Genomic DNA, 16,673 nt, shown 5'->3' with positions numbered 1-16,673 from the left:
TATCAGATAGGTTTGGAAGTGGTGGTCAAAAGACGTTCTGGACAGTGTGTAGATTTTTTTCTTTTAGATACCTCATTACTAGTGTAGCAAACGTTGGTGCGACTTTCGGCCCCATTGCAGTGCCTTGTATTTGTAGATAATATTGATTATCAATGAAGTTGTAGTTGGTTTCCAGTACTATCTCTGAACTTTCAAGTATAAATTCTGAAATCTTTGTCGATGTTTGTTTATCAAGAATTATACTGCTTCTAGCCAATCTACATGGTGGATATTCGTGTAGAGACTAGTTATGCCAAAGCTAATTAGTTCTATCTCTTTATCTACCCATTCAGGGATATGGTTTAAGAAGTCCATATCATCTCTAATGAAACTAGGAAACAATCTGCATAAAAGTTTTAAAACTATGTCAAGCAAGTTGCTTAATTTTTGGTTCCTCGAACAAAAGGATGCAATTTGAGATCAGGTGGTTAAGAAATCTTTATATATGGAGTATGGAGGTCTTTTAACTGTCGTTAATCTGTTTGGATTTACAGATTTTAGGAATTCCATAAAAGTTACTCGTTTTCACTTCAAAGTTAGTGAGATTATCTAGCTCCTTTTTTGTTAAGCCATCTAGGAATTTGGTAGCAAATGTACCAATTTTGCTCATAGTTCTTTCTATCAGTATTACTATCTAATTTTCCGTAGACTGCAGACACAGTTTGAAATAATTTTTGTTCTAATGGCACATAATAGCTTAATATAAAAGGAGTTTTATGATATGTGCGCTTTTGGAGCACAAAATAAACAAAGATAATATTTATACGAAACAACAACACTACGCAATACAGTAATTCAATGCGGGTTAACTATACGTACATACTTTCCACCATACAAGTACTCCAAAATATGAACTTGCTGTAGCCGTGTGGTAAGTTGCTTAGGTCCAAGAATTCTACCGCACTGCTTAATTCCAGATTAGAAATGTTTAGAAAATGGATGTTTGTGGACAGATTATTACTTTTTTTTGTCGAACTGGAAGACACCACCCACTCCAAATTGAGTAGCTATCTCACAAACTTTGGCCTCCTTTCTATCATATTATTCTGCATCAGCTACATGAATTATAAATTCTGCTGTCAAAGAGGACGAGGATCTTGGTTTTCCTACTTTTCTCTCCTGTCTCCTCGTTTTACTTCTTACATTAACGTTCTCCGTGTGTTTTTTTTTCTCGTTTCGTCTCATGCTTCTCAAAGTCCATCGTTCTGATGTATTTTTAATGCATCTAACGTATTAAATGAGACTGAAAGATTTCATGACATGTTTTATAAACCTGCCAATTTATTGTATCGTAAAGCATGAAACTATTAGTAACTCTTTTGTAACTGTATAGATTTGTTTAAAATTTTTGCACAAGGCCAGCGGGTGGGGGAAGAGTAAGTCGATTACTTCGACCTCAGTTCTCAACTGATACTTATTTTATCATCCCAGGGAGAATGAAAAGAAAAGTCGACCGTGGTAGAATTTGAACTAAGCATTTGTCGCTAAGCATTTTGCCCGGCGAGCTAATGATTCTGCCAGTTTGCAGCATTTGCCGATAACTGTATATATAATTGATATATATAACATGTATGTCTTTGTGTATTGCTTATCCCCAACCACCTATTGCGAACCGGTGATACTGTGTTTACGTCCGTATAAACAAACCAACACAGGTTTGCAGTTCCACCAAAAGAGACCGATAGAATAAATATCAAGTTTTAAAATAAGTACATAGAATCGATTTTTTCGACTAAACCCTTCAAGGCGGTGCTCCAGCATGGCCACAGTCCAATGACTGAAATAAGTAAAGGGTAATACTATATATGGAAGTAAATAAATGAGCATGCAAAATTTACGCTGTTTTCTTTTATCTTTAATGTCCATTTTATATTTAGTATATATTGCAAAGAGCTTGCTGCCAAGTATGATGTACAGATTTCTAATAATGCAGCGTAAAGCGCATCTTGTGTTGGAGGCTTTTGCCTCATTTATCATAAATTTCAATCGTTTATCATACACTGTGTGTGTCACGAAGTCTTGATATCCAAATGTTCGTTTTAAATGTGCGAAAGGTGAACTTCAATCAAAAAATTCTAACTGGATTTGCGTAAAATCACATGCACAAGCATGCTGTTTTCTAAATATGCAGTTGCTGTTATTAACTTTTATAGGCTATTTATTCAAATTTCAGACCTTGTACTGATGTGAGTAATTGAAGGATTGACAGAATGGCAACAGCATCGGGAAAACTGTCTCCCGCTCTATACATTCTGAGTGCAAATCCACTGAAGATCAACTTTGCCTTCGATCCCATCCCCGCCTTTCTGGTTGAGAGAAAGAAGCACTGCTTAATTACGGGGATCAATTGCATCGCCTGACACATTTCCGCTACATTAGTCATGTGTCCATATTAGAAACATTATCATTATTATTATTATTATTATTATTATTGAGTGAGAGAGCAGTTCATGCCATCAAAGTGACACTGGGGTAAATATACGAAGCCCAATATAGCCATCATGACTACCCGTCTGATAAAGGTACACCAGGCACATGCATCACACCATATGTGCGCGACATGGTGATCTCATATCAAGATAAACCACATGACCTTGCAGGTGGGCCCAGTTAGAATTTTCTTCTTGGTTGAGTAGCCCATCCCGCAAACGGTCTCTGAATAAGGGTTGTTAAAGGATGTTGAAAGAACCACCCATGTTTCCAGAGGTGAACTATTCAAACCCAAAGAATCCCTCTCAACACATGGCTATGATGCCCCCCACACTTCTGTTCGTGATCAGAGATGCACATATCGTCAGCCACTAAGGGACATGCTCAACTGGTTAAGGTCACAACTGACAAGCAAATCTGTGGTATTGAGCAGAATATTTGCTGTCCCATCTTTTATACCAAGACAAAACATGTACATGATAACTTCCAATCAGTTAAGATCAGAAGCCATAGAGCCACTGCCTGTACTGCATCAGGGCATTATTATTATTATTATATTATTATCATTATTATTATTATTATTATTAAGGCGATGAGTTAGCAGGATCGTTAGCGCGCCGGACTAAATGCTTAGCAGTATTTCACCCGTCGCTACGTTCTCACTTCAAATTCTGTCGAGGTCGACTTTACCTTTCATCCTTTTTGGGATCGGTAAAATGAGTACCAGTTGAACACTGTGGCGGATGTAATGTAATTGACTCATCCTCTCCCTCCAAATTGCAGCCCTTGTGACAAAATTTGAAACCATTATTATCATGGCAGCGAGCTGGCAAAATCTTTAGTACGCTGTGCGAACTCTTGGCTGAATTTCTCGACTTTCGCAACGTCCTGAGTTAAAATTCCGCCGAGGTCAGCTTTGCCATTCATTCTTTCAGGATCGCTAAATTAAGTACCAGTTAAGCACTGGAGTCAATGTAATCGACTATTCCTTTCCCAAAAAATTCAGACCTTGTGCTTAGAGTAGAAAAGATTATTAATTATTATTATTATTATTATTATTATTATTATTATTATTATTATTATTATTATTATTATTCAGTAGTTTTATTTTTATAGCGTGCTTTCACTTCACTACCGAGCGCAGCTCTGTGTGCCTTGGGTATGTGCTGTGATTTGTTGTGATGCTCTGATGGTTATTGTATGGAAAGTGTTCTGCGTAGGATGTGTGCAGTGCCTAGTAGTGCAATTTTCTGTATGTTATATGTGTTTGTAAGTCCTGGTGTTTTTGTTATGTATTTGTCTGAATATCTTTTTATCATGCCTAATGCACCTACTATGATAGAATTGTTTCTGTTTTCAGATTCCACATTCTAGTTACCTCTATTTCCAGGTCTTTGTATTTTGAGAGTTTCTCCATTTCTTTTAGAGACACGTTGTCATCAGCCGTATTGATACATCAATTAGAAAGCATTTTTTTCTTCATGGTCTCTGACAACTATATCTGGTCTGTTGGCCTTAATTTCTCTGTCTGTGTGTATCGGCATATCCCATAGTATGGTTGCTTTCTCGTTTTCTGTGACCTTTTCTGGTGTGTGCCTATACCATCTTTTTTCTGTTGTTATTCCATAATGTTGGCATAGCTTCCAATGTATGTAGGTTCCAACTCTGTCATGTCTGTGAATATATTCCTTCTTAGCCAGGACTGGGCAGCTAGAGATAATATGATTTATTGTTTCTTGTCCATCTCCACATATTCTGCAGTTACTTGTAATATTTCTTTTCATTACATGTTTTTGGTAATTTCTGGTGGGGAGGCTTTGGTCTTGTGCTGCAATTAAAAATCCCTCTGTTTCTGCTTTGAGTCCTGAGCTTCTCAACCATTGCTGGGACTTTTCTTTGTCTATTTCTTTTGCGTTTAGTTTAGTCCAGTATTTACCATGAAGGGGCTTTTCTTGCCATCGTTTTATCATGGTTCGTTGCTGTTCTATTTTTAGTTTGGATTTCATTTGTTTTATAGCTTTTGTTGTTTCTCCATCTTCTTCTTCTTCTTCATGTTTATTAGGTGGTATGATTTCTTGTTTGTATTTGTCAGCTTCCTTAAATACTGAGAACAGTTTTTTGTTTTGCTCGTGTTTTGCCGCTATTTGTATCAGTTTTCCTTTCTTCTGAAGTAGATATTTTTGCAGTCCTATGGTGGTTATTTTATAGTAGTTTTCCAGCTGTATAAGGCCTCTACCACCTTCTATACGTTGTATATATAGTCTTTCTATGTCAGATTTTGGGTGATTCATCCTAGATCCTGTCATTATTTTTCTTGTTTTCCTATCTATTTTGGTCAGTTCATTTCGTGTCCAGTTAAGGATATTGTAGCTGTAACTTATAACTGGGACAGCTAAAGTGTTGATACCTATTATCTTGTTTTTAGCATTGAGCTCTGTGTTTAGTATTGATCTAACTCGTCTATAATATTCTTTTTTATTTTCTCTTTCATTTGTGTGTGTTGTGTCTTATCTAGTTCATGGATTCCTAAGTATTTGTAAGTTTGGCTTTGGTCTAATTCTTTTATTTCATTGGTTTTATCTAGTGTGATGTTGTTACTCTTAACTAGTTTTCCTCTTTTCGTGGTTACTTTGGCGCATTTTTCTTATCCAAATTTCATATCTATTTCTTTGGTAAATCCATGAACTGTCTTTAATAGTGTTTCCAGCTGTTTGTCATTTGCAGCGTATAGTTTTAGGTCATCCATATATAAAAGGTGGCTGATCGTTTTGCCGTAACATTTATATCCGCATCCAGTTATATTTAGCATATCAGATAGAGGTGACAGTGCCAAGCAGAAAAGGAGTGGAGAGAGCGTGTCTCCCTGGAATATTCCTCTTCTAATGGGGATGTCTTTGGTTTTCATGAGTCCCTCTTTGGTTTGGAGGTGTAGGACTGTTTGCCATTTATTCATAGAGTGCTCTATGAATTTTATGATTGTTGGTGCTACTTTGTTAATGGCTAGTGTTTCGAGGATCCATGTGTGGGGGATGCTATCAAACGCCTTTTTGTAGTCGATCCAGGCCATACTGAGGCCTTTCTTCTTTCTGTGGCTGTCTTCAGTTATGGCTTTATTAATCATTAGTTGATCTTTACAGCCATATGAGCCTTTGCGGCATCCTTTCTGCTCTTCTGGGAACAGTTTGTTTTCGTCCAGGTGCTTGTTCAGCCTTTGTGATATCACTGCAGTAAATGCCTTGAACATAGTAGGGAGGCAGGTTATTGGTCTGTAGTTTTCTGGTTTTTCTGTTTCATTTGATTTGGGAATTAAGATGGTTTTCCCCTTCGTGAGCCATTCAGGCATTGTCTCTGGCTCTGCTAGTACGTTGTTAAAGTTTTCAGCCAGCTTTTTGTGCATTCCTGTTAGATATTTCAACCAGAAGTTGGGGATCTTGTCATGCCCAGGTGCCTTCCAGTTGCTTAGTCTTTGCAGTGCCTGGGTGACCTCTTCAGTTGTTATGGGGGTCCGAGCTTGTTATTTTGATACTCCTTTTTTTGGTGGTTCGTTCGCCGACCATATTTCTCTCCAGAATTCTTCCAATTCTTCTGCCGTTGGTGCTGCAGTGACTTCTATTTTATTTTTGCCCAGTTCTTGGTAGAACTTTTGGAGGTTGGAGTTGAACTTTTTGTTTTCTTCAAAGAAGCGTTGGCGTTTCTTGTACGGATCCTTTGTGCTTTGGCAAGGATATCTTGCTTCAGCTTTTCTTTTATTTCAGGCAAATCTTTCTCTGTGATGTTATATTTGCGGAGTGTTTTCGTTCTCTTTTTGTTGCTCAGTAGCGTTGATTGTTTGCTGATTTCATTAAGAATCGACAGGTCTTTTCTAATTTTTTTTATTTTGCTTTGGATGTTATTTATCCACAGGGTTTGTTTGGGTGGTGGTACTCCTGTTTGGGCGGGTTTGGGTGAGTATCCAGCTTCTTTTGTGGCTGCAGTGGCTGCTGCGTATATTAGGTTATTTAGCTCAGTGATATCACTTTTTTTTTATTCAGTGGCTATCAGTTCAGTGACGGCTAGGTTTATGCTGTTTATAATAGGTGTTGTTATTTCGTTTATTTTGATTATTGGGAGGTATGGTCGTTGGTCCATTTTGAGCTCTGTGGTTTTCAGTTCTTTGATTATTTTATTTTTTATATTATTATTATTATTATTATTATTATTATTATTATTATTATTATTATTATTATTATTATTATTATTGTTATTATTATTCTATGTTTAACTTTTGCTTTGTATTTGTACAAGTTGGCTCCAAGTCTCACCCAGAGACCTCAAGAGACAACAGGTTGGAAGTTCGTGATGTTGTTATGCCTAGTGTGCCATATATTTGGTTTTGTATTTAGTGTTGTACTAGTGGATGTCAAAAAAACCCAAAATTAAAACTTGAGATTACATAGAAAGTATTTTGCGTAGGATATGAGCAGTTCCCATGAGCACTATCTTTTGAATTTCTGCCATTTTGGGGTTTCCTGGTATCTGAGCTAGGTAGCGATCAGCCCCTTTTGCTCTCATTCCCAGGGCACCTATGACAATGGGTATTGTTTTAGTCTTCAGGTTCCACATTTTGCTGATTTCTATTTCAAGATCTTTATATTTGCTCAGTTTTTGGTAGGTCTTGACAGATACGTTTATATCGATTGGGACAGTTATATCAATGAGGAGGCATGTTCTTTGTTTGAAGTCTTTCAATATGATGTCTGGCCTATTTGCATTTATCTTTCTGTCAGTTTGAATGGGGAAGTTCCAGAGGAGTGAGAAGTGGTCATTTTCAAGCACTGGAGGTGGTTTGTGTTGCCACCAGTTTTTTTCATGGGGCAAATCCAGGTTTTTGCAGATTACCCAGGGAATATATTGTGCAGCTCTATCATGCCTGTTGAGATACTCTGTAGGCTCTAGAAGACTGCACTTGGAGACAACATGATCATTATTATTATTATTATTATTATTATTATTATTATTATTATCATCATCATCATCGTCATCATCATATCATCATCATCATCATCATCATCATCATCATTATTATTATTATTATTATTATTATTTTATTATTATTATTATTATTATTATTATTATTATTATTATCATTATTATTATAAAGGCGGCGAGCTGGCAGAATCGTTAGCGCGCTGGATCAAATGCTTAGCCGTATTTCGCCCGTCGTTACGTTCTCAGTCTAAATACCGCCGAGGTTGACTTTACCTTTCATCCATTCAGGGTCGATAACCTAAGTACCAGTTGAACACTGGAGTCGATGTAATCGACACATCCCCTCCCCAAAATGACTGCACTTGTAGCAAAATTTGAGACTCTTATTATTATTATCATCATTATAATAATAATAATTATTATTATTATTATTATTATTATCATTATTATTATTATTATTATTATTATTATTATTATTAAGGCGGTGGCCGGCTAGTAGAATTGTTAGCAAGCTCGACAAAATGCTTAGCGATATTTCGCCCGTCGCTACGTTCTGAGTTCAAAATCCGCCAAGGTTGACTTTGCTTTCATCTTTTCGAGGTTGATAAACTAAGTACCAGTTGATTACTGAAGTCGATGTAATCGACACACCCCTCCCCAAAATGGCTGCCCTTATGGCAAAATTTGAAACCATTGTTTTTATTAAAGCGGCGTTATTGTGCTACATTCGTTAAATTATTAGACATGAAGCTGCATCCTACAATGTTAACTGCTTTGAGCTTTCTAGTAATCTTTTTTATTCCTAATATAACAATTAATACTACTGTTACCACAACTACCTCTAGGGCGGCAGGTTCCTGAGAACAATACTTTCTTAGTAGTAAGACCATAGGGGGTCTACTTCTAGCATCATGGATGTCCACTTAGTGGTCATTCCTTTTATATGTATATATATATATATATATATATATATGTGGAGGTGCAATGGCCCAGTGGTTAGGGCAGCGGACTCGCAGTCGTAGGATCGCGGTTTCGATTCCCAGACCGGGCGTTGTGAGTGTTTATTGAGCGAAAACACCTAAAGTTCCACGAGGCTCCGGCAGGGGATGATGGTGATCCCTGCTGTACTCTTTCACCACAACTTTCTCTCACTCTTACTTCCTGTTTCTGTTGTACCTGTATTTCAAAGGGCCGGCCTTGTCACTCTCTGTGTCACGCTGAATATCCCCGAGAACTACGTTAAGGGTGCACGTGTCTGTGGAGTGCTCAGCCACTTACACGTTAATTTCACGAGCAGGCTGTTCCGTTGATCGGATCAAGCGGAACCCTCGTCGTCGTAACCGACGGAGTGCTGTCATCCATATATATATATATATATATTATATATATATATATATATATATATATATATATATATATATATATATATATAAACATAATCAAGTAGGGTAATAAAATAAATTATTATTACCAGTGGCCTAGCACAAAAGACGAGTTAGTCATTAGACTATATATATTTTTCGTATAGAAATATGATATATATATATATATATATATATATATATATATATATATATATATATATATGTACACAGGTACTTTCCATGTATATTTTTGGCATATGATGGACGCCAATTTATCTTTTCCGATACATGGTCGTGTTGGCGGTTTATTATCTGAACAACATTACTGATTGAATTCGTCTGCTAAGTGACTAAGTATTCCATTCAAGAGAGGACAATAGTGTTATTCCTCAAGATATCCTGGAATTTGGTTCTATCGTGAACAGCGAAAGTGAATTGAGACACACTAAAACGTTAGAGAAGTTAAGAGCAAGACGCCAAACAAGAATACTTGTTTTATTTGTCGCTACAATTTTGAAAAAGACTTAAAAGCGCATATTCTCAGAAAATATTCTGAATTTATTTCACTTTCAGTCCTCAAAATGCATGAGGACAAATATGTTTGTAAGTTTTTAGTATCACACACTGGAGGAATGAATAAAATGACGAGAAATTTCATCATATTTACACAAAACTGTTGGACTAAATAATCTTTTTTTCTTCTTTTACCTTTTTTCTTTCTTTTTCCATTTGTCACTTGTAAATTGATAATTGAAGACTGATTCTGTCAACATGGGGATGCAGAATTTTTTGCGTTCATATAATTTTAAAATTTTGTGTATCACTTTTCATTTTAAACTCGACAAACGCAGGCGAGCTGTTGAAAAATCGTTTAATCCAATAAAATATCTATAGCAGTCGCATCACGCTCTTCGCATTGTCAAATTACTTTTGTGAAGAGTTACGTCAACCCTTTAAAAATATTATTATTATTATTATTATTATTGTTGTTGTTGTTGTTGTTGTTGTTATTTTGGTTTGGCTCAGGTTCGGTCTTTTTCCTGGTAGGAATTATGTGGATAGCAGGCTACTACCAGTAACCTTAGGTATCCACAAGTTTTCAGCAGTTTCAAGTGCTTAGAACCCTCCTGATAATCCTTGCTGTTCCTAAGAGACAAACTTTCTGTAGGCTCTCTACCGGGCATTTAATTTCAATCTCCCTCTGTCATTTGTCTATATCTTGGCTTACTACTCCCAACGCACCAATCATTATAGGAACTATCTTTACTGTTCGCATGTTACAAATTCTTTCTATTTCAAATTTTGAGGGATTGATTGTTTTTTGTTGTTTTCCTCTTTCTTTACGATCCTAGGATCAAACGGGCATGATGAATATTATTATTATTATTATTAATATTATCATCATCATCATTATTATTATTATTATTACTATTATATTATTATTATTATTATTATTATTATTATTATTATTATTATTGCCTTTGTACAGCTTCTAACGCTAGAGATGTACTACAGTGTCAGCTGTTCATTACCAGTGAACTAAGGTAACACCTCTTATTTTTCGAGCACCTTCCAGACTATTGGAGTGGTTCCAAGCAGTGCTATTTTCTGAAAGTGCTCCACCATTATTTCAGCCGCAATTTGTTCCACGTACTTCTCGAGATTTTTGCTCACTGTTTCCAGAGCTCCGACGATTATTGTTACTATTGCTATATTTTTCCTCGACTATAGCTGCTTAACTTTCCAAGCTAACCTGTCATATCTTTCAACTTTTTTCTTCCTTATCGCATACGCTGTTGTCAGTTGAGCATGCTATATCTATGATCTAGCATAGTATGTTTTCATTCTCAATTAAGACTATGTCCGGCTTCCTAGTCTCCCTATCTCATGGTCGCACTGAATTATAAAATCGTATAGTATCTTAGCATTTCTATTTTCGATGAGGCCTTCAGGTTTGTGGTCATACCAATTTTTTGCTCTGTCATGTCCGTACTTGTTGCAGAGTGTCCAATGGACAAGCCTGGCTATATTGTCATGGCGTCTCTTACATTCCTTCTGGGCTAGTGGAGTACATTGACTGGTAATATGCCATATAGTTTCGCCGTTTTGTCCACAGATTCTGCACTTATCACATTCTGCTGTGTTGTCTATTCTGTATTTTATGTAGTTTGTTCTTAGTGCTTGTTCTTGGGCAGCACAAATTAGAGCCTCCGTTTCCGGTTTTAAATCACTTTTAGTCATCCACAGCCATCCTTTTTTCTGTCTGTCTTATCTTCAACATCCCTATGAAATTGCCCATGCATTCTTTTCTTTACCCACCTATTTTCAGTTCCATTCGTTTTCAATTCCTTGTATAGTGCTTTATCTTTGCAATCTTTCATCCTACACAAGCCTGACCTTCCTACTTCTAATAATAGCGGTTCTGTGGCATTTTTTACATACCATGCTATGTTGTTTTCTTCTGCTCTAATGCTGTGTTCGCATCCAATAAGTCCTCTTCCCCCTCGTTTTCTTGGTACATACAGTCTGTCTGTGTCACTTTTTGGATGGAGTGTCCCATATCTAGTTAGCAACTTCCTTGTCTTTCTGTCTAAGCTGTTTAGTTCGTCTACTGTCCATGCGATTACCCCTACTCCATATCTAAGGAGTGAAACTGCCCAGTTGTTGATAGCTTTTATCTTATTCCGTCCATTTAATTTCGATTTAAGGATCAGTCACAGTCTGCGCAAGTATTCCACCTTAATTTTTTCTGTCATTTATTTCTCCATCAATTTATCCATTTTCATTTCTTTCTCTAGCAATTTATCCATTTATTATTATTATTATTATTATTATCATTATTATTATTATTATATTATTATTATTATTTTATTATTATTATTATTATTATTATTATTAATTCGTGCAAATGTACTGTTAGTGATACTGTCTAATTCGTTGAAACGGTAGAATAATACCATTGCTCAGTGAGCAATAAACCTTTGCTCACGGAACTTACACTTAAAGCTTCATCTTGAACAGCAACAAACAAATGTAACTTTCTTTATGTTTCAATTTCGGAGCCACTCTCACATGGATTTGCGACTGTTTCTCTTTCTTGATGTGTCTGTTGAACTATCCAAGTAACTGCAGTTGTAACCCTTTCTTTCCCTAATTACCCTGTTTTGTTATTGTTTCTTTTCATCAAGTTCATCTAAGCCCTAGTTCAGCTACTAATACGCTTCTGAAGGACAACTTAATCTTTCCTGTAAATTTTTTCCCCTTTTGTTTTTGATCCTAACGTTTCTGATGGGTATATTATTTAAATTCAAATTTCAAGTTCTGTTGCAATATATTGTTTTCTCTTCTTATCCCGCGGTTTTTCAAGCTCAACTAATTAAGAATATTATTTTTCCTGTGTTAGTCCACTCTTTTTACAGTAACTGCTTTTTTACCAATAAATTTTTTTTTGACCAATTTGAGTCAAAACTCAAAAACTATAAAGACTAAACATTATTTTCAAAATGTTTAAACTATGGTCAAAACTAAATTTTATAGATTGACAAAAATAAATCAGATTAAAATGCTAATGCAGAATATGAGAGGCAAGATAAAATGCTAATAAAATATCAGTGTATGTACTGATGATCGTCAGTCAAAAAACAGAGCAGCTTGAAGCAAAATAACATCATTAGCAAAACTAAATGGCTACAATGAGAATCTCAGTGTAAGACTGATGATAATTGACTGTGACAACAACAGCAGCAACAGTGGCATTAATGACAAATGTAATTTTGTCAAAAAAAAATTCAGCTGCAATATAACAACCATGTCAAAGTCAAGGACGTTTTTATGATCGGTATGTGTCAGTCGCAGCAACTCAAAAAGCAATGGCTATCATACGGCAACAAAGCCATAATACTGTTCTTTTTTTAATAGTTAGGAAAAGACGTGCGTGGCGTCCTATATCAAACACTTGGGGTAGCCTTTACAAATTTTACCAGACTACCACACTATTTGGGAGGAGGAATTTACTGGTCCACAGCGGAGGTGAAGTGGTACAATGACCAATAACAACATTTTAGTTTGTGAAATTACTGACTGGATGTTTGAGAGGAAAATCGTCAGCTCTGTTCAACAAAATCCATTAGAGCATATCAGACTTGTCTGCTCAGTCTTTGTTTCATGTGTACAGTAAATAGCAGCGAATTTGGAACACCGCCAGTGGTGTACGCCAGTGCATAGTTGTGCTTTTAATGAAAAACATTAATGACGGAGACACAGCAGATAATTTTAGTGAAAACTGCCGAGTTGACAATTTTATCTAAATAAGCTAAAGTGAGGTTGGAAAATTTGTTGCACCAAACAAATATTACTTTTTATTCAGGAGAGAAATCCAATGGTAATGACCCATTACAGGCCCTGTGATGCCGATGGAAGGGAGGAAAGTATCCCCTAACTCAGAGTTCGTTCGAATGCTTGCAATATTCAACCAAGGCGTTTTTGTTTCTTTCTGGGCGATCAATTCGAGACAACTTTCACCTCATGCTATACATTAAAGTGAGAACTGAATGTAGATCTGAATTTAGTTGGAAATCGGGCAGTTTAGATATACTGAAGGCGTTGGATAAAAATGCTGTCGGTACCTGGTGCTTGTCATTTTTGTAACTGTGGCGAGTTAATGGAAATGGAATGACAGTGAATGAAACGCATAAACAGTATTTAGTATTTTCTTCAAATCTCAGCTCATATCTAATGGGTTTACACTGTAGTTATTTTTTTACGCAGATCATAAAATCAGGAGACGTAAATATAATTGAGGTCACTTCAATTAACTATGTGCTTTTCTATAAGAGAATTGTCCTCGTATCGAAACAAATGATATTAGTATAAATTTTGCGTGCAGCTACTGCGTAATTACATCTCATCATATTCTTTGGAAAACATTAAAATCTGTTTTTTCAAATTAGCCCCAGCAGCGATTTTTGAATTAGAAAACTCGATAACCAAAATAAAATACAAGTCATATCATTATTAAATAACTTCATATTAAGGTAGCTGCTCCATATGTTTTCTCTGTCATCTCATACTTAACTAGTTTTTATAGTTGGGAACGTGGGAAGATGTATATTAAAACATGAAATTTATTCAAAACAAGGTGAATATGAAAATAGTATAAGATGCTGCATAATAGAACTACATAGATACCGTCACATGTATCTTTGAAGTTAGTCACTTGTACGTTTTTATTTCTGGTGAAATCCTTCTCCTTCTACAACGTTCTGGTAGCTGGATTATCAAGACTTTCTTAATATCTTAACTTTGGCATGATTTGATATAACAGTTTATCACCACTGCATTTTAATATACAGATGAGATTTGCCCTTGATGTTTACCAATACATTTGGATGTATTGTTAATGGTAGTTTAGCTTCATCTCTAATAACATGGACGCCAAGCAGTCTTTTTCCTTACTCAAATACAAATATTCTGACACTTTTTTTTTGCTTTGATAGAAGTCATTATTGAACATGACATCAGAGAGTGTAGCATGTCTATTCAACGAACCTCTAATATGACCAAGTATTTGCTTTGTGTGTGTTTACATATAGATTCACACATGTAGTTATGTAAGTAATTGGTTAGAGAGAATAGAAATAACAGCTTTAAAGTGTTATTCGATGTTTCTGGTAAACGACTCGTCTGAAAGTTTGCATCACCTTCCATATGACATTCTTAACATTGTAACGCAATAATTGACTCAAGTCGATTCAATACATGCCTTCAAACAATCAAAAGCAATAAATATTACTACAAATTTAGGACTGGTTTGTTTGTACACGTGATTTCACAAAAATATGATTAGTATCTTCTAGTTCATGTTTCTCACACTTAAAAATAAACAATTCCACAGCAAACGTTCCTGTGTCACGCAAAATTTAAGATAATAAATTGCAGTTTATGATAAATGAGCAAAGCATCCAAAGACAAGAAGCAATATTACCATTTTGAATACCAATTTAAGACATTTTATAAATAAATAATGACTTTTTAGGAATAATCTGAAATGTATCGTTAAAATTAGAATAGAAAAAAATGATACTGTGTGTTCATATTTAAATAATTCCTTATACAGTTTATATTTTCAGTAAAGAGAATGGTGTTCAGTTAGGCAGAATGTCAATTTAATGGAATGAAGCACAAAGAACTCTAAAGAATTTTGGGAAAAACTAGCTCCCAGAAGACTTCAGGGAGATGCTTAAAAAGTTTACATACAAAGAAAAGAAAATATGTTTCGGATCTTAACCGTCTGAATGTAAAGCAGAGAAAGAAAACGTTGCCGTTCAGGCTGGAAGCAACAGTGAGTGCTGATGACATATCGATGATATTCTTTATTCATAGCTAAGGTATTTTGAATTTTTGCCTGGAAAAAATGTATATCCTATAGATCTCGAAGTGACTACAAATAGTGACTCCGTAAATGCGGTTAACTATTTAGATGTTAACGTAGTTACTGTAGACTAATATCGTGACTAATATTTATAATAAAGCAGTTTTAATTTTTGCACTACATCGTTGCTTTGGTCGGATCGTAGAATTCCTCTTTAAAATAATAGAATAATAAAGTCGGAAGTTTGGGGGTGGGGTTTATATGTGAAAGGTGCACGTGGAAATACAAGTTTAGAATGCTAAAAGATTGGTTAAATGCATTAACCATTGCTTCGGGAAACATTGAAATTGTGAGAAAATATGGAATAACTTCTGGTTTACAGCTGGGACCCAAACTGTAAGAAATGTTAGTTATTACTTCAGGTAGGATTAATGTTTAGACGTTTTGGGGGTTGACTGTCAATCACTGTTATATTAAACGTCACTTCCGTTGGGTAGTTGCTCAGTCTGTTGGGCAGTTAGTATTGAGTACAGCCAACAAATATATAACGGTCTTTTTAGTCTTTTGGCAGCAAGGGGCTAAGACATAAGTATAGTCTCTTAATTTACCTGCAGCACGTGGTGTTTTGTTATAAGTAGAATAATTTTATTAGGATATATTTGTTTTAATAGTTTTCAATATTTATATCTTTTAAGTGAAAATGCTGATTTAAACTCCTTAATTTAGATGTAGTATGGTGGCGAGCTGGCAGAAACGTTAGCACGCCGGGCGAAACAAGCGTAGCCGTATTTCGTCTGTCGTTACGTTGTGAGTTCAAATTCCGCCGAGGTCGACTTTGCCTTTCATCCTTTCTAGGTCGATAAATTAAGTACCATTTACGCACTGGGGTCGATGTAATCGACTTAATACCTATGTCTGTCCTTTTTTGTCCCCTCTGTGTTTAGCCCATTGTGGGTAATAAAGAAATAGGTATTGTGACTTGTGAATACTTCCTTGAAGGTTAGTGTTGAAATTGTTGTTACTGAATTGCTTTCCTTGTTGTGCTGTTATTAATAGCGTTCTGCGTGTGGAAGACGGTGTGAACTACTATTCCCCTCGGTGATTGGGTGGGTAAGGGAGGAATTATGTAGTTTTGTGGTGTTTTTCAGCAAATTTTGTTACAAATAAATACTTCCTCTGAAGAGGAAAAAAAACTGTGATAAAATGAATGAAATGTTAAGCATGCCAACGGCAAAGAAACTTGTTGAACAGCCCAAAAAGATAAACTTTGCAGCTGTGGCAGGAGTCAAAGACGAAAAATTGTTTATAGAACGAAGTGTGCTAATGCAGCACCAAAACATGTTTTCGAAGGAGGGATACGACATAAAAGCCACCCTCCCGAGCGAAATCATAGAGAAAATGCCAAGAAATTAATTGTGTTTAAAGCCCTAGTAATAAAAGACAAAAACATCGACAAAGCACCAAATAAAGAAATAGAAAAATGCCTGCAACCGATCTGGCAG

This window comes from Octopus sinensis, linkage group LG4, assembly GCF_006345805.1.
Source record: "Octopus sinensis linkage group LG4, ASM634580v1, whole genome shotgun sequence".
Classification (NCBI taxonomy): Eukaryota; Metazoa; Mollusca; class Cephalopoda; order Octopoda; family Octopodidae; genus Octopus; species Octopus sinensis.
This window is presented reverse-complemented; position numbering follows the sequence as displayed.